This window comes from Mizuhopecten yessoensis, unplaced genomic scaffold (genome assembly GCF_002113885.1).
Source record: "Mizuhopecten yessoensis strain PY_sf001 unplaced genomic scaffold, ASM211388v2 scaffold716359, whole genome shotgun sequence".
NCBI classification, from domain to species: domain Eukaryota; kingdom Metazoa; phylum Mollusca; class Bivalvia; order Pectinida; family Pectinidae; genus Mizuhopecten; species Mizuhopecten yessoensis.
In genome coordinates this window covers 585,110-610,228 of record NW_018480077.1, presented here as the reverse complement: position 1 = coordinate 610,228, position 25,119 = coordinate 585,110, and the positions used below count along the sequence as shown (strand labels likewise).

The window sequence follows — 25,119 nt, the reverse complement described above, 5'->3', positions numbered from 1 at the left end:
CCTCTTGTAATTAATAACCAAGCTGTTCACCATCCTGTTGATAAAGCTGAGGTCCTCAATAATCACTTCATTAATATCTCCACATCCTCACCTGACCTCCAACTACCTTAGACAGCACAACCAGCAATTCCTTATTCACTATCTAATATTAATATTTCTGAACAAGATGTTGCTGACCAAATTAATATTCTTAATATAAATAAGCCCCCTGGACCTGATGGAATTGTTCCCAAAATTATTAAAAGATTGAAGTCCTCTCTTAAACTACCCTCATGATCTTATTTAATAAAACACTAGAAACAGGAGTGATTCCCAATAACTGGAAACAAGCAAATATAAATGCAGTTTATAAGGGTAATGGATCATCTAATGATGTTTGAATATTGTTTAAATATCTGTATAACTACCTGTTGGAGAATTCTAGATTCTATAATGAAATTGTTAGTAATATGGACCAGGGTAAGGAACTTAGATTTGTTTTCTGTGATATTAGCAAAGCATTTGATAGGGTTTGGCATGAAGGTCTAATTCATAAACTTGATGGAAATTTGCTTCTCTGGGCCGTTTTCGTTTAAACGGTCAAACCGATCGGACCACTGTTGTTCGTTTATTAAATAAGGTCGGACCTAGTAATCGGATGCTGCTATCAGGCGAGCCTTGAGAAAGCCTTGCAAGGCCTACATACACATTTGCAGGTCCGCCAGAATTTATACCCGAAATTGTTACATTTATAAACGGTCAAACCGGTTGTTCCTCATAAACGAACAGGCCCCTGGTTTGAACATTATTTAACAAACAGAATGCAAAGAGTTAGCACTGAAGGATATCACTCTCAGTTTAGGACTATAAATGCAGGAGACCTCAGGGATCTATTCTGGGACCATTCCTGTTTCTTCTTTATATTAATGATATTACTGACAATGTTTCTACTAATTTTAAACTTTTTGCAGATGACACTTCTCTGTTTGTAATTAATCATAGACAAAAATCCAGCTCAGGCAGCCCAGGATCACTCGAATGACCTTGTAAACATTAGTGAGTGGGCATATATATGGGATATAAATTTTAACCCAAATAAAACAAAGTCAGTTGTATTTTCTAGAAAACATGACCACGTTCAACCCCCAATAACCTTCCAAAACAATCAAATCACTGATTCAAAAACACAAACACTTACGACTAACTTTTACAGACGATGCATAATGGAAACAGCACATACAGATTATATATGAAAAAGCATACAACAGATTAAATATTCTTCGCTATATCAAATCTAAGGTAGGTCGTAAATCATTATTTAAAATATATATTGCATTTATTAGATCAATTTTGGAGTATGCAGACATTGTATGGGATAATTGCACCTTACAATCTATTAAATTACTTGAATCTGTACAACTAGAAGCAGCTAGGATTATAACTGGTCTTCGTTCAGGGACATCACACAATAAACTCTATAATGAACTTGGTTGGGAAACACTGGCTGCAAGAAGGTATAAACATAAAAAATAATGATGTATAAGATAATGCATGGACTCTCACCTCAATACTTGCAAAATGTCACAAATCCTTTTATTAACAATCATAATAACAACCCCTACTCTCTTAGACAAACCAGACTCTTTAACCCACCTATGTGTAGAACTAATAACTATTTTGACATTTCTTTCCCTTTTATGTGCCGCGATGTCAACACTATGGATACTGATATGTTGAACTCTCCATCTCTTGCTCTGTTTAAAAAAATTACAAAACAAAAATAAAGCTAAGGACAGAGAAGTAACTTCAATTTTTAAAAACGACGGTGAAAGAAGGGTTAATGATATTCTTTGCCAATTAAGAAATTCCTGTAGTAATTTAAATTCTGATTGATATCGTGACCACTTAATAGATAGTCTAACTTGTGCTTGTTCATTTGAATACGAAACAGCCTCTCATTATTTCTTCAATTGTCCACTGTATATCGAACAACGAAATACTTTGTTTACTTCTTTGAATAATATTAGTAATCATAACCATATTGATTTAAATATATTGTGATCTGAATACAAACAGACAGATGCTTAGTCATTCAGATTTTTATTGGAAAAACTAGGCGTTTTAATTTTTAGGTCACCTGAGCTTTAGCTCAAGTGACCTTTTGCTATCCGTTTTCGTCCGTCGTCGTCCGTCGTCCGTCGTCCGTCGTACGTCGTCCGTCGTCCGTCGTCCGTCGTACTTCGTCCGTCGTCCGTCGTCCGTCGTACGTCGTCCGTCGTCCGTCGTCCGTCGTACTTCGTCCGTCGTCCGTCGTCCGTCGTCCGTTAACATTTTACATTTCAAACTTAAAGTCAAGTTCTGCTGGGCCGATTGAACTGAAAGTTGATAGGAATGATCGCCTCATGGTCCTGACAAAGTGTTGTTATTTTTCGGGTCAATCAGAAATACAATTTGGCTGCCATGGCCACTATTTTGCTACTAAGTTCTAATAGGCCGATCTCACTTAAAATTGGTCTAGGAATGATCAGCTCATGGTCCTGACAAAGTTAAGTTAACGTTATACTATTTTTTTCTCAAATTGGTACATATTTCAACAACAAAAATAAATACTATAAACTCAGGTGACCGTTAAGGCCCATGGGCCTCTTGTTAAATGACGTAAAAAGCCATAATGTATTATCTAGATAGAATTGTTACTCTCATTATTTCTTCAATTGTCCACTGTATATCGAACAACGAAATACTTTGTTGACTTCTTTGAATAATATTAGTAATCATAACCATATTGATTTAAATATATTGTGATCTGAATACAAAAAGACAGATGCTTAGTCATTCAGATTTTTATTGGAAAAACTAGGCGTTTTAATTTTTAGGTCACCTGAGCTTTAGCTCAAGTGACCTTTCGCTATCCGTTTTCGTCCGTCGTCGTCCGTCGTCCGTCGTCCGTCGTCCGTTAACATTTTACATTTCAAACTTAAAGTCAAGTTCTGCTGGACCGATTGAACTGCAAGTTGGTAGGAATGATCGTCTCATGGTCCTGACAAAGTGTTGTTATTTTTCGGGTCAATCAGAAATACAATTTGGCTGCCATGGCCACTATTTTGCTACTAAGTTCTAATAGGCCGATCTCACTTAAAATTGGTCTAGGAATGATCAGCTCATGGTCCTGACAAAGTTAAGTTAACGTTATACTATTTTTTTCTCAAATTGGTACATATTTCAACAACAAAAATAAATGCTATAGACTCAGGTGACCGTTAAGGCCCATGGGCCTCTTGTTATATGACGTAAAAAGCCATAATGTATTATCTAGATAGAATTGTTAATGGAATAACAATGTATAAACTTTTTGATGCATAATGATAAATGAGATTACAGTTGAGTAGGTTTGTTATATCTTGTTTATTTTCTGTTCAATATAATAAACATTATATTATATTGCCTTTGTCACATTATTTAAATTTGTACTTTTTACTCATAAACAGTATTAGTAGCAATGACCTGTGCACATAAATGCACATGGACTTTTGGTCAAAGTCTACTCTTACTGTACATAGGACAAACATATCGCAGCCTCCCAAAATACACACACATAAACTACACGCATGCATCTTGCACACAGGGGAGGCCGTCCTTAAATGACCTTAGCTGTTAAAAGGACGTTAAACAAAATCAAACAAACAAACAAACATATGACATGCTGACTGTGACTATGCTTTATTTAATAAGAAAATAATTGTATGTGTGTTGGATGTATGATTGTGAGTTGTTTGTGTATTGTTTTTGTGATGTCCTATGATGAGTTTATCCCCTTTGTGTTTGACATGTTGGAGTTATCTCCCCTTATCCTTTAATTAGTATAACTCTTTATACTTTTTCATTTCAATATATCCTTAAATTAATTAATCATTATTGTTGTAACTACATTGTATATCCATTCAATCCATTTGACTATAACATCCGATAAAATTTGTTGAAATGAAAATATGTAATGGATTATCCTGGATTATCAAAGCTCTTTCATCAGCAGGGAAGTGCTTCAGAAGGTTGTATATTTTAAAAATCGATCATAGTAAAAGCATGACAACCGATGGGGTGTGACAAACTTGTGTGAGAAAACAACAGACGAAACTTCCATTCCATAATTTCGTTCACTTGAAATGGAAAAAAGTCACAGAGACCTATGACAATGCAAAACAAAAATCCCACGGCAAAGCCATATCAAAGGCAACAACAGGATGCAAGGACATTTATCCTCTCCAAAATTTGACTTATAACATAACTGAGGACTGTGTTCCTGATGCATGCCATACTCTTAAAGACGTAACACAAATTATAATTTGTCAAAAGATGTAAACCAGGAGAAAATTATAAAAACTGGGAGACATTACAGGAAGTTTAACGTGTATAGGTGATCTAGAGCACCTAAGCTTTTCTAGCTAACTCAAGTGCAGAAAACTACAATTCAAAATGAAGAAAAAACAAAAATATTGAAAGAAAAGCATATGATTGAGACATTGGAAGAACAAGTAGCTCCCGATCTGCAAAAGTATCACGAGATGATCTTCCTTTCTTCCTCACTGACGTAGAAATTAAAAAAACTAATGATAAGAGCACTGCCATCAACATCAAAGTAATGGCATACATTCATGGGTTTCCCATGATTGGTAGCAAATTAATGGCAACTATATGTTGGCCATGAAAATAACAGAATAAATTGGTTAAAATAATTGGTTTCAGCATTTTAATGGGTTTTTAATGGATTTTTAATGATAAATTAATGGACTGTGTATATGGTAGTGTTATGTGCTTCCGGTTTATCATGAATTGAGCTGGGACTTTTGGCTACCGCATGAGGTATATTTGACTTAACATGGGCAGAATCAAAGTATTTGGTCTTTTGTACCGATGAAGGGATTTTCACCAAATGTGGTCTGAAGCATCATTGGCCAAAGGGTTCTCAGTTTTGTTTAAATGGAGGGTATGCAACCACGGGGGGAGGGGGGGGGGCAGAGGGGCGGGGCCAATTAGGGGGAAAATAGGTAAATCTTTAAAAAAAAAATCTTCTTCTCAAACAATGGAAGGATTTTAACCAAAATTGTTCTAGAGCATCTTTGGACAAAGGAGCCTCAAGTTTAAACGGACCGTGTGGCCCCTCTAGGGGCATAGGGGCGGGGACCAATAGGGGAAAGAGAGGAAAAAAATTCTCCTTCTATACAAGTGAAGGGTTTTAAACCAAATACAGTCTGAAGCATGCTTAGGGACAAAAGAATCAATTTTGTATAAACTGAGGTGTGTGGACCCCTTCTTTGGGGCAGATGAGTCGGGGGGAAATAGAGGAAAACATTTAAGATCCTTCCAAATACCAGGTGAGCGATTAAGGCCCTGGGCCTCTTGTTATTGTTGATTAAGTTCCGGTTTTTAATACTATAATAAAAATATATAATATATAATAAAATATAATAAAGAATATATCGCTTAGGAAACTATTAACACTATAACATAGTATTACCTCAACATGTCACATTACATGATGCAGGGTTCCCGGGATGTGGGAATACAAGGTAATGAAGAGGCAGATCATTTTACAGATTTTAAACCGTTAATAACAAATTTTGTAAGGTCAAAGTGGCAACATAATTGGAATTAATGCGTAGACAATACATTACACAGTGTCAAACCGAAAATCAGTGAATGGTATCCAAGCTACAGAGAAAACCGCAGAGACGAGGTTGTCATTGCCCGTGTCCGGATTGGTCATTCCTACATAACCATTCTTTTTTATTGAAAAGTGTTGACCAGCCTCAATGCATATCATGTCACGAACCATTTACAGTGAAACACTTGTAATTAGATTACAATGACCTTCAACCAAAAAAATATTATGATAATATAACGGATCTTAAATCACTTTTCGAAAAAGTCAGTATCTCCAAATTCTAAACTTTTTTAAAAACTGTCGGGTCTATTCAAAAGGATATAACTAAATCATAGCCACTTTTACAATGTACATGTATATAAGTTGACGTTTGTCTTTTACCTTTTCGTTCGTTTGATGTTTTCCCTTTGACGTGTTTTGTCTACTTTTATTGACCCTAATGACCTCTTATGTGTTAAAGGGCCGTTACGAATATAATGATAATAATCTGTATCCTGTTATGTTTTATATAAAACAGCAAACTAGGCAGTACATACCCAGAGAAGAAAAAACTCATACATAGCAACAATACTATAGTATGTAAAAGGCTGTAACTAAATATAAATAAGTATCACAGCTTCAAAGTAAATTTGATATTGATGTAACCTTATATACCAGATGAAGTGAGGTATAAAAAAAAATATTAAACATGAATTTTATCGAGAGAAAAAAAATCAGAAAATGTCCAGGAAAATGGAATCAGTAATTAAAAGGTAATTCGAATATTTATTCTAGCTGCTAATTATATTAAGGTAGTCTTGAATTTTTTAATTAGGTATAAAAATATGAAAAAATACTGCTTATAGCTATATTAAAATTGTGAGAATCGGTAAAATATCGGCAAAATATCGGGTTAATATGGCCTCAAGTTAGACTCGTAGATTATTGAAATGAAAACAAACTGGATGGTAAAATCATAGTGGACAAGCTGTAGCAGGCGATGGGTCATAATACATGTACTGCTTTGTTTTTGTCTGGTGACGTCATATTTGTCGTACCTCAAATTTATCATTACATTCCATTTACCTGTCAGTTACGCTTCGGTTCATACACACTTTACAACACTGTTACCTGTATCGTTATATTTTGCATTTGCTTAAGTACCATCCGACGTGTTGACATAGCTATCTGTGTTTTATCTGTATTTCCAAACAACATCCGTACGTTTCTACGTGGACTCGTTACTACTGATGTTTCTTCTACATCTTTAATACAAGTAAGTACACTAATACCTGACTTATTTTTAGACATATTTATGTCATACAAATACGACACATGAAGTATATTTTCGTTTCTGCTATCACAAGATTTGTGTCCCAATACTGACAGTTTTGAACGGTTCTTATTTAGCTGCATAAAGACACAAGTACATTAACAATTTCTGTCGGGATTTGTAATGTTGATAAGGTAATATATACATGGGCAGACGTTACTTAGATGTACCTGTAATAATACATTTATGGACGGCCACAGTGATTTCTACATAGATAAAAATGACTTGGGGGCATATTGTATATAGGAGCTTTATTCATGTTATGTACAACAAAGTATTATGCTACGGGATATATAACACGTGTTTGATGGAGATATATGTTTATATGGCGTTGTCAATCTATGTGACCTACGTAATAAACACAGATAAACAAAATGAGTAGACGTTAAACCTATTATAACTGTCAACACAACTCAGGTTTTTCCTGTTATAATTTTTACCTGAATGTGTTTAAAGATTACTTACATAACTGTGTCTATACGGTAAACGTACTGTCGGCTCGACGTAATATATGTCACTATTTAGGTGTTGCATTATATGTAATGCTATAACAGACCACATGCTAGTTTTTGAAGCAGCCGTTTTAGGTAAGGTTTGACGCATTTGTATCTCTTCCTTTTATGGGTTACATATTGGTGCTATTATGTCCGTGGATGCATATGTTTAACATACATTGTCATTCGATAAAATGTTAATTCTAATAAATAATCAAAACACAAATACATGTACATATTTTGTGATACAATACAGATTTTAATATACAATTTCATATAGTCCGTGCCATATTAATCTGATTGAAGGCACGTGGTCAAATGAACTCGGCTGTTAATAAAATGCTATACCCTATAAACCTAACCATCTACTTTTCATTTAACTGCATTTATGATTAATTAAGATTTATTTAACGTTTCCTGATAAACCAGTGAGGAAAAACTTTTATGATTCAAATTATGCTTGAAAAAAAAATGAAGAAAGGTTTAGGTATTTTTTCTACTTCGATTAATAGATGTTTTAACAAATTGTTAGGGGGCACTTTCACTTTTACGTAGGAATCCGATAAACTCAACATGCCATTATTGTTCAAATCTTTTTATATAACGTAACGGCCAAGTGAAACGTAAGGCGTTAAATTCAAAATCGAGATAATTAGAATGACGTAGAGTACACAATCCCTTAGTTCGTCTGTGTTTACCTTACAATGAAGCAGCGGATAAGCTTGAATAAGGTATAATTATCTAAGTTCAGGTAAGTACATTGGTGATAACATTTTATCTAAATATTTACATAACCCGAGATAGTTTTGCCAAAGTATTAATTTATAGTAAACGTTGACATGATAAGATGGTAAATCCCTTTGGTATATAGGGTAACATAGCTATGGTCATCTTTGTTTATGTCTGACCAGTGGTCTTGCTGCTTCCCGGTTCAATTGAAGGTGATCTCACTACCGACATCTCTCTTTGAACAAATATCGACAACTTGGTTAAGCAATAATGTATAATAATTCTTTCGTTTGCCTTTTCTAAATATCTGAGCTAGTGTTTGTTGCCGATTTAGTGTAACTTGTTATGCAGAGTTTGTTTTTGTTTCGATGTGTGTGTATATAACGTGTTTTGTTTTTGTATCGTGTTAGGCCAATCGGCAATTTTAGTCGTTGACGGTCAAACAACACTACTAAATAGAAGTTCACAAAAAGGAATTCATCAAACTTTACTAAAAGGTTGAAATGTTTAAACGATCATAAAGTGTTTAAATAAAAATAGTTATGGCTGGTCACCAGCATGACAATAATGCCGATTTTAATTTCGTAAAATGTCAGCATATGACTTGACGTGTCAAGCGAAAGCACAGTAGTTTTAACAGCCAATATATTTAGTTTTAACAGCCAATACAAATATATAAGTTGAGGTGTTTTTTTCTTGCGATCCGCTGTTCATGAATCCATGTATATTTCCAACGTGTGAAACCTGTCCGTGTTTTGAATACACTTAAACATGACTCTACTGTTGGTTGAAAAGTCGATTGATCTTGTAGTGTTTCCTTCTGTCAAATTTTTTGAAATATTAATGTATTCATGTTCATAGCTCAAGATAACGAGTTTTCTTTTACAAAGAAACGTTTCATAAATTCCTTTTTATAAATGCACAAGAGTAATGCTTCACTCTCTTTTTTAAAACGTACAACTGAAAATATCCTATTGCTTGAATGTACATTTAAAATAATTAACTGATCTTTTTAAATAATGCCATACTTAATTAAGAAAACTTCACTGACTTTTTTAAATTTCAAACGATCCGTTACACCTGAAGTATTTAAGTAACAAATAAGAGAGAAAGGAAAATATTTAAATCTAAAGTGTTGCAATGAGCATGGCAGATACTTTTTGCTTTCTGTAATATCCCCTAAATAGAAGGTTTAGGGTAAAAATCACATTAGTCGGCTCTTACGACATTCAGTGACATACAGCAGGCATAACTTTCCCCGAATCTACAGATGTTGCTCTGCGAAAAGGGGTAACTAGAGAGAATTTTATTATTAAATGCGCTGATTTCAAACGAAAACGTGACAGATTCTATATTGTATCGTGTATAAAAAGTTATTTTATACAGTTTCTGTTCAATCAATATGTGATTATAAGATATATGATTAACAACTAATTCGTTCCTTGTTTTTATTTTTTACACCTTTTAAACGTTTTTATTTTTAGTTTGATGTATTCATTGTTGTGGTTGCCTATTTGAACGTGTTGTTTGGCCTAAACGACTGGCATTGACGATGGGCCGTGAAACAATATAAAAACAAAACAACAAACAAAACAAGGGAACTGTAGAGATGGCGGGGACACGATGTAACACACCTTACATATCTACAGTGTCTCGATTATACCATAACCCTTCACATAAACGTCCATTCAAACGAGGGCATTCGTCAATAGGAACCTCCAAAAACCACTCTATCTACGTAGAACACATACATGTATCCTACTAAATACAACATTCACGGGTAGTTATATACACTGATATTTACACATCCTGACTGAAAACATGAAACACCCTTTAAAGCGATAGTGATGTACGCTAAACATGTCAAAATAGGATCGGTTGTGATTTGTAATCAAACATCCTCATTCCATTGTCGCCGGTAAGTTTGATAAGATAAGAAAATATGTCACGTCGGATCAGTATATACGTACGACGTTTGGTTATAATAAAAACAATCGGGATGAGTTCCAGGAACATGAATTGAAACAAACGGTTCACTGAGGCTGTTTGCTTAATTTTTATATTGCTTTAAAAAGTGTCTCATGTAAATGTTTTTTCATTCTTCCGATCTGTATCAAATATCTAAGCAAACCCTCTAAATGTTATAATTTTTCCATTTTGACAGTTCGTTAACATGTACTTATAGATAGTGTGATATCGATTTTAAAGCGCTATTTGTTGACATACATAATCAATATTATACTGCCATAGGTGGATTTATAGATCCCGTCGCAGGTTCGAAAAAGGAATAAGCCTGCTGTTTTCCACTACATGTTATCGTAAGCGACGCATGTGGGGCCCCTGTACAATCTGGGTTTTTTGTGTATGCCTTCTTTGGAAACATTGAAGAAATTAATACTAATATGCTGCTCCATTGTACCATATATAATATATAGAGGTTCCCCAACGAGCGATGGTTGGTTATCATGTTTATCTTACTCGTGTTAGCTAATTTTCAAATTGTTACCGAGTGTCTTATACGATTTGAAAATTAGCTAACGGGAGTTAGATAAACACAATAACCTACCTTACCATCATAACGTTCCGATAGGGGAAAATTGCCGTTAATCATGACGTCACAATGAAAGATGACGTCTCAAAGCATTGTTACGTGACGTCATAAGAAAAACAAATGACCAATGAAATAACGTCTACGGTGTTGCCCACTAGTCAGTTACCAAAATGTTTACCAACTCCTTATTCCGTCTTTTCGTATCGTAGAGTTATCTGCTCCTGTGAGCAGGTATTGATTGTTACGTCACAAATTTGTGAGAGTAACGTCATCAATTTTTGAGAAAACGACGTAATTTTCTCACACAAACCAATGACGTAGCAGTAATTACCTGCTCACAAGAAAAGAAAACTCTGCAATTCGCAAAGACGGAATAGGTTAGTTAATCCAATGAAATGGGAGTGAGGAAACCTATATGGGTTGTGGGAGTAATAAGTTTTCTAAACTTGCTTACCTATTCTTCTCTTCGCTGGTTTCTCCCTAGGCACCCTGTTGTGAGAACGTTCAACCCCAACAAAGTTTTTCAATGGAATTGTTGTGTTTCTATGTGCATCGCTATCTGTGGCATTTTTTATAATCCTAACCTATATTTTGCTGTCAAATGCGTCTTCAATGAAAAAAAAAAGACACAAATCTGGCCACCCGTTTAAACATGTACCGACAGTATGCGTAAACATGTGTTCACAAACACTTCGTTGTTGGTATAGATATATGACCTTTTCAATCTTGATGCTTACTTAAGTACAACTTTCCTCAATTTTCTTATATACGTTCACGTTTTACTCTCTTGGAAATGGACGCTTTGTGTGTATAAAAGTAATTTCTCATAAAAATGGACTATGTAAGAAAGTGAAATCAAGACTAAGGCTTACAAGTGTTGCGAAGGAAACATTGACTCGATTGTAGTTTCTCTATTGGACCATTAGCGGAAGGCGTGAAGCAAATTAGTGATTCCGCTGGGTACCAGGCTAGGTAACAATATATCTGTTCTGGTCTTCTCGAATCTACAGGAAGGTCCCACTTAGGTTGTTTTCATTTACGATTTGAATACATGTATCTATTTTATTACATTCATTTGATTTACCTGCTAAATCATTCTCGTTCCTTGGTTATGTTAAACATATATTTTGTTACAAATATTGCTTTATTCGAATTTTTTTGTAATAAGTTATATAATAAATACGTTATTATTGATTAATGTTTCATAACCGACTTTCAAAAACACAGATTGCTTATGGCTGACCATGTTTCATAAATGCTGACATGTTAATCTTAATCGAATGTTTGTTTTGACGGAGAACTCAAGTACATATTGCTGGTCGTTATCAGTCAAGAACGGGAATAGAGCGATACGATATTTTATACAGAGTTATATTTGGTGTATTAGGGACTTGGATAGTGCTTCTAAAAGGGAATATATATTAAATGTTTCATCCGGCGTTCTTGCGTTCACGCACCTATACGATAGTCGTTAGGCTCCCAGACAGAAATAGTGTTAAGGCCCTTGGCCATACAAAACTCCTTGTAAGCTTGTTTGTCTCCTAACTGGGTTAACCGTCCTCCCAACAGCCCGGATTGCATGAAAATTGATAACTTGGGATACCGCAAACAGAGAAGTGTGTGGAAGTGAGAGGAGTAAATATGTACATTCAAAATGCAATCGGAGATGCAGATTGTTTTCAACGCTTCCTTCTGCAGGGAGCGGCTCCTAATTTTCCTCTTTTGATAACATGTGACTGCAGTTTCGAGGATAGCCGTATCGCTACCTGGCAGACAAAGGTCTAGTGCAGGGAATAATCCATCTCGTGAACAATTTGGAGCAACGAAATGTTCCGCAAGTCATTTTGTTTTGTATTGCGTTATGGCCCTTCCACAATGCACGTTTGGTTTTTTTTGGGTTTTTTAACGTCCTTTCAACAAATAAGGTATTTTAAGGACGTGCCTCCATGTGTGTTGTATATGAGTTCATGCGTGTATGTGTGCCGAATACGGGCTTATATTGGTGTATTTGCCTCCTTGTGATAGCACGGATCTGATGTCAACTGTATAGTGCTACCTCATTGAAATACCATGCCGAAGGCACCCAGCACAGCATGCCGACCAGTCACATTATACTGACAAATCATTTAGAGCCACACAACACCGAACAAATAAATACTAAACAAACAAGGACCGTATTTGTATGTCAAATATATCGTCTAATAATAAAGATCAACTGAGCGTAAATAACCATATATTGATTGTACAAAAACTGTACGAATGAAACTTTTCATAGGCGGTACATATTAGCCGCTGTCATTTATTTGTTTGAAATCAGCGCATTCAATCATAAAATGTTGGTCTGTAAACGGCTGACCACATGCAGGACACTCAGATTTGTCTTCCCAACGTAAAATGTCACTATGTGTGATGTAGGTAGGGCAGTCTCGAGAGGACAACCTCTATGCGGTCTGCTCTAATTGTTGTAGGGTTAAACAAAATTAAACCAAACCAAACTACTTGTTGCACAAGAACAAGTAAAAAAGCCGTCTCAGAAAAGTGCAGGAGCGTCACAAGACTATCATGTGATAAAAGTCTTCTGATATGGTTAACTTACTGAAAACAAATGAACTAAAAGAATTTTAACAGGAGCGCAAATTGTTTTTTTGAAAATGTATTCACAATTTAAAGTGGTTGATATGTAAGTTTCATTTCATTACCGAACAAACACGAGGTTAATACATATTTAGGTTAAGGTTTCATTGCAATTAATATCATACTTTGATATTTAGCAAATGACGTCAAAACCTGAGCTGAAGACGTTTCACAGCGTTAGATCTGAGCAAACGCTTGTCTCACATTGCTATCATTGAATTGCGAAATACGTTTTAAAATAAACTGTCGAGCACGAAAGTAAGTTTGAAAATCATAAATGGTTGGCGTAAGGATGTACATACCACCGCCTATAGGTATTCTATAGTATTAATCACATATCTTCCAGGGACCTTTGTTCAGTTTCCAATGTTATCATATGAACATCGCGGCACGCCCTCCCTAGGATTACTGATGTCGTCAGTGCAATTCAATTGCCCATCTCAACAAGATAATCAAATACTTTTAGCATAGAGGATACACTTAATTTATTGACGAATTAAAATATGTGTAATCACAACAACTGGTTATCCGGTTGTCAGTATAATGTGACTGATTTGAATACTGTGCTGAGTGTCTTCGGCATGTTACTTCACTGAAGCACCACATCAAAATGTGCATCCGACCCACGCTATGGCAAGGAGGTCACTTAGATTCCGTCTCCAACACAAGCATGCATTATACACATGCAGACACGTTAGAAAATTACATTAATTCTCAAATGAATTCTTAATACAGTAAACTAAACCAGCTGGTACGCTTACTCGAAATTTGAGAAAATCCAATGTCAGGTTTAAGGGGCAAAATAACTGCAAAAAATATCTAGTAATCGGCGTTAGTGTTTTTTATATTTTAAGTAAGGTTGAAAGCGACTCATTTTGCAATGAGCACTTCATATTGTCGAATATATATTATTTTACGCTGCCAGGTTAAATGTTTTGCTATTGATATATAGCACACATACGGAGGTTTTAATGTTGTGTCTGGAGCCAGGTCTTATTTTGTCTATTTGCCAATATATCGAGGTACCTACATTTTATTTATTTACAATTTGATAACAACTTTTCTGTACAACTCGTATACCATACGACCCCTTTGACACAGGAGTCTACGTTTCATACATGGATTTACGACTTCCTTCTTACGCAAAAATAATTTGATATCTGCTGATCTTTACACAACTCAATATCTACATTAGCATTTTGTATGCATATTTGTATTTATTTTTGAACAAGTATTACCATACAAAGTGTGTATCATATAAGCTATTTCATTTTCACACTCACACTTGTCATTTACCTCACGTATCTCAAGTTTCTGTGCTATTGATAAATGATTATTTGCACTCATGAGAAGGTAGATAAAGCTGCTAAAGCAGCCTTTACCTACAACCAAAAGATATTTAACTCCGTTTTTCTGATTTTAAACCTCCAATAACAAGTTTTATCAAAAAGAATTGGCAAAAATGGTATGAAGAATTAAACAGCAAGTTATTTGCAATTCAACTTGATGTGGGTTCATGTGCAGCAAGTAGAGCAGACCGCAGAGAGGAAATTGTCATCTCGCGGATGTGCATAGACCATACATACATCACACACAAATAAATACAGAGTTTACGATGTACCGTCTATGAAAAGATCAGTTTCTGTGCAATTAGTATATGACTATTTACATTATTTTGTTCGATAATGATGTTTTTCTTTAAACATTTACACTTTTTAAGGTATTACGTTTTAGTTTGATGTGTTTATTTTCGTGAATGTTTCTTTTTACAGTAATGTTGGCCCTAAATGACTCGCAGTGTCGATGGGCCGTTAAATGATACAAAAACAATCAATCGATCTTTACAATAAGATTTAATATATTTTAAAATCCCCTGCAGGTAGGGTTTAAGAATTTTACCTGCTGCCCCCAATTGCATGATCGTAAGAGGCGACTAAATTTGGGACCTTATCTCTTCTCTCCGTTCTAAATAACTTTCTTCTTCCTAATGTCTCCATTGACAATGCCTCACGTATGGCCATTTGTTGAGCAGTCGCCCCTGTGAGGAAGACTTTGGGTTCTGTCCCCTGGCCGAGACATACAAAAGTCTTTAACAATGGTAGTTTCTACTCCTGCTTAACGCTCAGCAAATTAGGAGTGGGACGACTGGTTCGCCCGTTGTCAGTATAATGTGACCGGGTGGGGCGTCCTGCTGGGTGTCTTCGGCAGTATGTTTCAGTGAGGTAGCACTATAAAGTCGGCATCAGTTTCGCGCTATCACAAGGAGACAAACACGAACAAATCGCAGCCTCCCAAAATACACACACATACACTACACGCATGCATCTTGCACACAGGGGAGGCCGTCCTTAAATGACTTTGGCTGTTAATAGGACGTTAAACAAAATCAAACAAACAAACAAACAAAATATATTTTACAACCAATTCGTCAGCTACTGATGTATTTTTACGCTTATTTTTTGTTTGATGTATTAACTTTTGTGAATGTATATCTTTAGTGTTGTTTGGGCCTAAATGACTCAATTTGTCGATGGGCCGTAAGCAATACAAAAACAAAACAAAACCTCACAAATCTCAGTTTTGCTAAGACATTTTCTGACGTTTAAAACACTCGAAAATGAAGTGTTGTTCATTCAAGATCTCCATTTATGCAATCGGTCAACATAAAACTTTCAGAATGCGATCCATATATGCAGTTCTCGTTCGGATGAAAGCATAGATTGCACTGACTCACGAATTAATCCATAAAATTTTGTTGGGTTTTTCTTACCCATTACCTTGCAGAGTAAGTTACAGGTTTTGAAATGATATTAAACTGCCTTTTTTCTGATTTTAAACCTTCTATAACAAATTTTATTAAAACGAATTGTCAAAATAAATGGTCTGAAGAAGTCTATGAAAAGATCATTCGATACAGTTTCTGTGCAATTAATATATGACTATTTACACTCTATTGATCTTTACAATAAAATATGATATATTTATTGTGCAGACAAATTGTTCAATATTGATGTATTCTTTAAGTTTTTGTTTCATGTATTTCTTTTCTTGAGCGTCTCTGTTTACATTATTGTTGGCCCTAAATGACTCAGTGTCGATGGGCCTTATACAATACAAAAACATAAACAGAACGATTTTGAAATGACCAGCTTTTTTGTCTGTCGGGGGTATTTCTTATGTCTAGTTTTCTGACACGAGTTTCGAATAGTCCTTATGATGTATAGTGTATGTGGAATATTTGGCATTTTTTTTATTAGTTTTACTGAAAACCAATGCAGTTCAGGAAAGTAGACCTGCTGTAAAATATTTGGTTTCAAAATTATATCTCAACACACAGTATACATAACAAAATAACTTAAATGTCCATTTATATTTGTCACTGCATTTTGTGTAACTTAGAAAAAAAATGTGTTTGACCTTTTCTGAAATGAACTTTAAGGATGAAACAGATAATCTACTATTCCTTTTGGTACAAACCATCGGAAGCAATGGTGTTGGCCAGAAAAATTGTCTACACAGGCAGCTGTCTTCGTATGACCTAAGATTGTTTGAGGTGTTTAACCAAATACGTCATCCAGTAGCCCACTCTCAATGTTTTAACCTGTATACGATGACTTGGCATCCACTCAATGATATCATACGCCGACTCAATCATACGCCGACTCAATCCCAAACTAGAGTTGTATACGTTATACTGTCATTCAACCCCAACACAATATCAAATACCTTAGGTAGTGTCTGAATTCCAATTTACATGTATCAGATTACTGCGAATACATTCAATTCATTTCGATACATTTGTTACAAAACAGACCGACTGAAAGTCTTATCAAAAAAGCTGCCCTATGATTTTACTAGGAATGGGTACAGAACCATCGATTTTATCCAGTCATTATGTAAGTTTTATTCTCCTATTTGTTCAATGACATAATGACAATATTTTATTTTTATCTGCAATCATTAATCTCTATATGATCTAACCAGCCATGACCTTATACTTTATACTTTTATACTTTACTATTCCTATTCCAATTATACTCCACAAATAAGTAACTTTACCTACTTTTCTATAAATGTTATTCTTCTACGGACATAGGAGTTTTAAGTTGAGCATGTTTGTTTGTTGTTGTTTGTTGTAAGATTTGTTCAATCTGTCTTGTTTTACAGTTTCCATCTTATACATTGAATTACACATAGACTAGCTATCTATTTTCATATTAAACTACAATACCTTAACAGTTTTGGCGACTGTGACCTGTGCATATATTTGCACATGGACTTTTGGTCAATGTCTGCCAATATCTGTGTGATTTGATAGCTATATAGCTTATATACAATTGTAAAATGTTATAAAAATAAATAATACCTGTGGAAGTGTTTTGTGTGTGATGTGAGAAGTGTGAATGTATTTGTATTTCAGTTATGTTAATTAAGAAGGAGTTACATCCCTTTAATAATTTTTTTTATAATTTTCATTTCAAAATTGATGTATTAACTTAATCAAATAAAAATAATAGAATCCGTTAATTTAGCCACCGCTGGAGAGAATTTATTTAGGCTTTGCCTGTTATTCCATCCAATTGACTTGTATCATCTTTGTCAATAAAATTTGTTGAAATGAAATCATTATTGCATCTATTCATGTCCTTCGGTTTTCATTTAACTTCAAGTCTATCTTGAAATATTTCTCTATTTCCTCAAAACAAAAAGGTAAGCACGGATTTAAAGTTTTAGAATTAAAGCCTATCACAGTGTATTAGGTTTACAAGTTCTGAGTTGCTCTCCTTATTTAAACCTCTCTGATAACAGTCGGGTATATCGGATGACGCTAGGACAGGCAGGAAGTCACGTGCTGTCTACTGTTTAGTTTACATTAGTATGTATGCGTATATAAGCAAGTTGTTTGATCCACCTGATTTTTCTTCACAGGTAGCTCCCTTTACCTGGACGTTTAAAACTTGGACCATATTTCTCTTACCAGGGTAAGTAAACATTTAATTACAGTGCAATACTTCATATATTGATTATTTTGTTGTTGATTTAAAAGAACATGTGTGATAGATAAATAGATTAATAACCTATTACCCCGTTTATTACATAGTCGAATAAGGTTGACAGGAAAGAATCTGTAAACAACTTGTTTTTTAAGTAAACTAGACCAATATTCTGGTATAGCGAATTTCAAAAAGATGGAATAACTCAGATAATATATATATGTTAATGTTACTAGTCCTTAACGGCTCAGAGGATTCTGACCAAATTTGTTCTGGAGCATCATTGGCCAAATTATTTTGTATAAATTATTTTGTATAAATGAAGGGAATGGCTCCCCTGGGGATAGAGAGGCGGGGCCATATAAGGAGAAAAAAGTCTTCAAAAACCAATGGAAGGATTTTGACCATATTTGTTTCAGAGCATCTTTTGACAAAGGGGCCTCAAGTTTGTATCAAGGAGGGTGTGCCCCCTCTGGGGGGCAGAAGGGCGGAGCCCCATAGGGGAAATAGAACAAATGAATGTATTTAAATGAAATGTGGTCTAAATTATGCTTAGAGAAAAATTAATCACTTTTTTAAACTGAGGGGAAATAGAGGAAACAATTAAAAGGAGGATTTGACTTCCCCTGGGGGCAGAGGGGCAGGGCCCAATAGGGGAAACAGGCAAAAGATTCTCTTTCTGTGCAAACGAAGGGGAGGGCCCATAGGTGTATACCAATCCCTGAAGACAACCTCCCTGGGACATAACATGGAAAGTCATGTTCGTGGTGTCTTACTCATCCAAACAGGTTCCGCGTTATCACAAGGATAAATGCATCTTGCACACAGGGGAGGCCGCCTTTAAATGACCATATCTGTTGAATGTAGTTCTTCTTGCAACTTGTACTCTTTCGATAAACATGTATGGTTCTCAGCAGGTTTTTAATTGAAAATAGAATACCAGGTGAGCTATTAAGGCCCCTTGGGTATGGACATGTCCTTGCAGCATCTAAGTTTATAATACGTGTGCCGGGGAGACACCACTAAAGTGATAGGAAATGTAGAAAAAGTTTTTTTCAACATTCCATATTATTCACCTGCTACGACAATATGTAGAGGATTACAGCAGGTTTATTCTTTTCTTCGATTCTTAATTTAATCATCCTTTCTATATGAAAGTATTTGACTATCGTAACTATAGTCTTCAATATTCCGCTTCGCTTGCATTTGAAATCAGCTGTAATGGTTTAGCCGTGTTTCACTGGTTTAAACACACTTTGCTAGGCTGTATAATGTATCCTATTATCACTTTCAAGTTCTAGGTCAACATTAGCCTCCAACTATGTATATTCACGGTATTATATTCTTGTCAGCAATGTACATTAATAGTGTGGTGAACGTATTTCTGAACATGGCTGGTTACATATGTTATTGACGGCATATGTACAAAGCGTACGTATTATTACGATAACATCAACATCATATTGTATTCTTCACATATGAGTATCATAAAACATGGCTGGTTACATATGTTATTGACGGCATATGTACAAAGTGTACGTATTATTCGATAGCATCATCATTATATTTTATTCTTCAAATATGAGTATTATACAAATGTATACAAACAAAAACAGAACTATAAATAGAACATAAACAAAGCATTGCGTGTACTGATTCAAATTTTCACGCTGTAATGTAAAATTGTTTAACAAGAAACATGAAACTGAGAAATAATTAGAAAATAACCATTCAACACTCATCGAGATTTTATCGATGTCAATTCTGGTAAAATATCATGGGTCATAAGCATTTGTATGCTATCTCAAAAGTTCAAACGCAAATTATCATTGAATACCGAAACTGGTTTCCGACCGTTAAAATGTATGTTATAAGAGTTTTTGATTTCTTATCATCCAACATTGAGTTTGTCACCTTGGCCTCTATCTGGTTTTATGCTTCGTCACTGCTTATAGGTAAGAAAACAACATACCAGTACAGCGTACAGTTATATAAGTACAACATTTGTATTTTTCATACAAGTCTCAATTTAGTTTTGAGATTCCCCCCCCCCCCCCCCAACAAAAAAACACCCCAAAACACTCGTACTGCACACTATACAATGACATCACTTTTCGAAACGGGTAAATGGGTGTGTCTTTGCTGTAGCCAATCAGGTTCAAGTGATTCCAGATAAGACACACCTCACTCGGGTAAAAATAGGTACACTAACAAAATGTCAGAGGAGTTAAACACAATTCTTGCAGATCTAAGTAACGAAGCTCTTCTGGTAGTGCAGTTTAAAGTGTGGTAGTTATTCAGATCTTTGAGGAGGGTATTTTATTACCAGAATAAACTCACTGCAAATTTATTGAAACATATATACTGGTTTATGTGACGCCATAAACATTCCTGAGTTTCCGGGCTGAATCGTCGATCAAACCCATGAACCTTATCTCAGAGAAGTAAGGTCGTGACATTAAAAAGATAAATGAGTAGTATAACTTACCTGGACAGTCTGGCGAAGTGACTGAATGATATAATCTTCGAGTGGCACTTATAAATACCTTAACAACTGTTTATCATTTTCACTCCTGTGAGGAAGGCTTTGGGTTCTGTCCACTGGCCGAGACATACCAGAATCTGTAAAAATGGTAGTTTCTGCTTCTGCTTAACGCTCAGCAAATTAGGAGTGGGACGACTGGTTCGCCCGTTGTCAGTATAATGTGACCGTGTGGGGTGTCCTGCTCGGTGTCTTTGGCAATATTGTTCAGTGAGGTAGTACTATAAAGTCGGCATCAGTTCCGCGCTATCACAAAGAGACAAACACCAACATATCGCAGCTTCCCAAAACACACATGCATACATCATGCACACAGGGGAGGCCGTCCTTATATAACCAAAGTTGTTGATAGGACGTTAAACAATACTAAACTAAATCAAACCGCTTGACCAGAAAAACACTTAAATTTTACTTCGTAAGAGGAAGCAATCGGGAATTAGAAAAAAATATTTTTTCGGTCGTTTTCACAATTTCAAATCTTCAAAGATATGTCGATTGAAGCAATATACAATCATTTACACAAATTGAGTTTGGTTTGTTTTTATTTCGTTTAACGTCCTATTAACAGCTAAGACCATTTAAGGACGTGCCTCCATGTGTGTTGTGTAAGCTTGCAGGTGTGTATGTGTGCCGGAGACAGGATATGTTAGTCTTTTGCCTCCTTGTGAAAGCGCAGATCTGATGCTGACATTATAGTGCTATCTCACTGTTATGCCATCCCGGTCATATTATACTGACAACGAATGATTTACCGTGTACATTTGATTGTTACTGTCGTTCAGCACATATCAATATCATTTTTACTTTTTTTATTTACTTTATCTTTTATCATGAACACAACCCTTAAAGACAGGTCAATGCATAGCATCTTAAACCGTGAAAAGATAACAACGTATCATTGCAACAAATGTGCCATGAATTGTAATTATGCAGATATATACATTTTGCACTTTACTACATCAATGCACCAAAAACTAGCTCAGAGCTATTTGAAAAGTGTTTCATCATTTACGATCTAGATAGAAAGTAACAATAAACGTGATTATATATGAATCGTCCGCTGTGTATTAAATTTCCTTTTTTGTCGTTGTCATTGAACCACACATAACATTTTAGCATATACTTGAACGATTTAACTTACGAATATTTCAATTCATACAGTATATTCAACCACAAAGGCTATGTAACGCACACATCATTGTAAGTAATAATCAAATGAGTAAAAAAGAGGTCCAGATGGCCTGGATATTTATGCAATCATAGCAAACATTATCGTTAAACATAATTCTTTACTATATATATTTCCAAATATTGGCTCTGTCTCTCAAGGATTCTCTACATCAAATTAGATTTTGATAAAGCTACAAAATAAACATCCTCACCTATGACTTTTGGTTATTTAAAATAAACATATTACAAGATTTTATCACATTTTATCCAAGTGACCTTGAAATTGCAGTCATTCTGTTGAAAAAACTTGAAATCCTTAATCCCAAATATCATTATCCTTTGGCTCCCAGTTATTCAGAAGAGGTCATTTAAATATGTTTACACATTTGATCTCTTGAGTCCTCGAAAGTGGTTCATACCCCAGGGGCCAAGGGCCCTTTTTGAAGGAAGGTGAGCACCCCCATGCTGTCAGAGGGTGCCTCATTTTATCATGGGTATGGAACTTCTCTGGGAAATCCACTGGGGATTTTTTGGGGTCATATATAACCTTACCTTGGCAAAAAAATGTGATTTTGAATAAAGGGGGGGTAGGGATTCAGATAGTGCTATATCATTTCTCATCACCATCATATGAATTATTAGATGGTATATATAGATCATGTATGCATTACTTAAAAGTCTACAGTTTGACCTCCACTCTAAAGGTCAAATCAAGGTCAAAGGTGAAATAACACCAAAAATGAAGTATCGTTTTTTCCCCAAACCACTCTTTATTGTTTATTGCCCTTTCAACAAAAATACAGAAATTTATCAAATAACTTGTTTTATTTGTGCCATGGGTAACATATCAATATTTTGTATATCTATTTCCTTGTAATTCAGTGAGGGGGAAAAATGGTTGCCACTTTGTTATGTATATTGTTATATAGAATGGAATTATAGATTATGTGGGTAGGGGTACATAAATGGGTGTAACTTATGTTATAGTCATTCTTCCCATTAATGGATGGTAGTTGCATTGGCCATGCATTGGCCATTCTTTCTAAAGTTCTACATTTTTGTTTGACGCTACTGCCAAGGTCATATCAAGGTCAAAATTCAAGAGTCAAACATGAGAATCTATTTTGTATTTAATATTATTGACCTAAAAAGATTGTTCCTAATACAACTATTAAGCATGCTTTAGTTGATCTCCTTGAAAAAATAAGAGGCATATGAATATTAAAAAACATTTCTAGAGAGTATATAGTACTTATAACTTTTCTTCACCTGACCTTAATTGTGAAGGTCATATCAAGGTTGATTTGAGGTCAAGGGCATACTTATTCAGACCAATGCATTCTCAACATATAACTACCATCCATTAATGGGAAGAATGACTATAACATAAGTTTCACCCATTTCTGCACCCATACCCCCCAGAATCTGTAATTCCATTCTATATAACAATATACATAACAAAGTGGCTACCATTTTTTTCCTCCACTGAATAACAAGTAAATAGGTCTACAATATATTGATATACTATCCATGGCTCGTCATGCGTCGTCCGTCGTGCGTATTTTTTACATTTTCAACTTCTTCTCAAGAACCAGTAGATGGATTTTTTCAAACTTGGTCAGAATCATCCTTGGAAGATGAGGCTACAAAGGTGTAAAATGGGGATTCCTACCTCAACCCCTTGGGCCAGGGAGGGGCCATAAAAAGGAAGATCATCAGGGGCTTTATTTAAATTGTAAATTTCCGGACCCCCGGGCTATCCGTTCTCCCTTGGGGAGGGGGTAAAGTTTACTATAGTTTATATAGGGAAATAACACTTTTGGGTATATTTTGACAACTTTCTGCAGGAAATTATTTTTACTTGAAGAGAATTAATCTTGGAGGAAGATGGTTTCAAATTGTAAAATTGAGATACCTACGTATACCCCAACCGCTGGGGCCAGGGCGGGGCCCCAAAGGGAAAATTAACCAATATTTCAAAAATCTTCTTCTCCAGACTCAGAGGTATTACAGTCTTTTTCTCTGCATGGAAAGAAAGATCATCAGGGGCTTTATTTAAATTGTAAATTTTAGGACCCCCGAGCTATCCGTAATCTCCCTTGGGGAGGGGGTAACCTTTACTATAGTTTATATAGGGAAATAACACTTTAGGGTATATTTTATCCATTTTCAGCAGAAAATTACTCAAACTTAGTCAGAATCATCTTTGGTGGATGAGAGGGTATTACATTGTAAAATTAGGATTCCTGCCCGATTCCAAGGGGCTAGGGCGGGCCCCGAAAGGGAACATTTACCAATATTTTCAAATTCTTATCCTTTGATGACATGACAAGTATTGTATTTCACTTAGTTTTCATGCTGATTTCCACATCACATCTAAACAATAAAATAAAGCTACAAGTACCTATGATAAAACTCAGGTGACCGCTTAGGCCTCGACGAGTGAAGGTATATGTGTGCATCTACATATCTGAGCGTTTCCACATTCGTCCATGTTAAAATGACACAATGTTACAACGCCTTGGAACTATTACAGCGTTTTGGGACTTGATATTTATTATTGTAACTTAGTTACAATGTGTTACTAACTTTGTATCTTAGCCAACATACATGGTGCGTCGACAGACTAACAAATAGTACGAATGTTATGATGTTTTACATAATCTCCCAACAAAGAGCCTGCACTAATGATAATGCAAAATCTGCTTGTCCGAACGTGTTTTATTCATCCGAAATGTCTCTTTTTTGTTTATTTAAATAGCAATGTATGACCATTCCAAATGAAAATAAAATGGTATTTTATGTTGATTTATTAGGTCACCTGAGCTTTGCTCAAGTGACCTATTCTAATCGCTTTTCGTCCGTCGTCGTCCGTCGTGCGTCGTGCGTCGTGCGTAAACTTTTACATTTTCAACTTCTTCTCAAGAACCAGTGGATGGATTTTTTTCAAACTTGGTCAGAATCATCCTTGGTAGATGAGGCTTCAAAATTGTAAAATTGGGATTCCTACCCCAACCCCTGGGGCCAGGGCGGGGCCCCAAAGGGAAAATTA

At 35.3% G+C, this 25,119-nt stretch overlaps 1 protein-coding gene across 2 annotated transcripts in view; it reads left to right on the top strand.

Annotated features, from left to right (window-relative positions):
- Positions 1 to 6,696: 6,696 nt before the first annotated feature.
- Positions 6,697 to 25,119, top strand: part of LOC110443765 (protein unc-93 homolog A-like) — a 38,064-nt gene continuing 19,641 nt past the window's right edge. The window contains exons 1-2 of one of the 2 annotated variants that reach the window (XM_021488161.1): positions 6,697 to 6,896; positions 18,291 to 18,343. The gene's annotated coding sequence lies outside the window, so the exon portion shown is untranslated. Of the gene's footprint in view, positions 6,897 to 11,412; positions 11,700 to 18,290; positions 18,344 to 25,119 lie in introns of those variants that run through there. The other variant, XM_021488162.1, reaches the window with a different exon arrangement.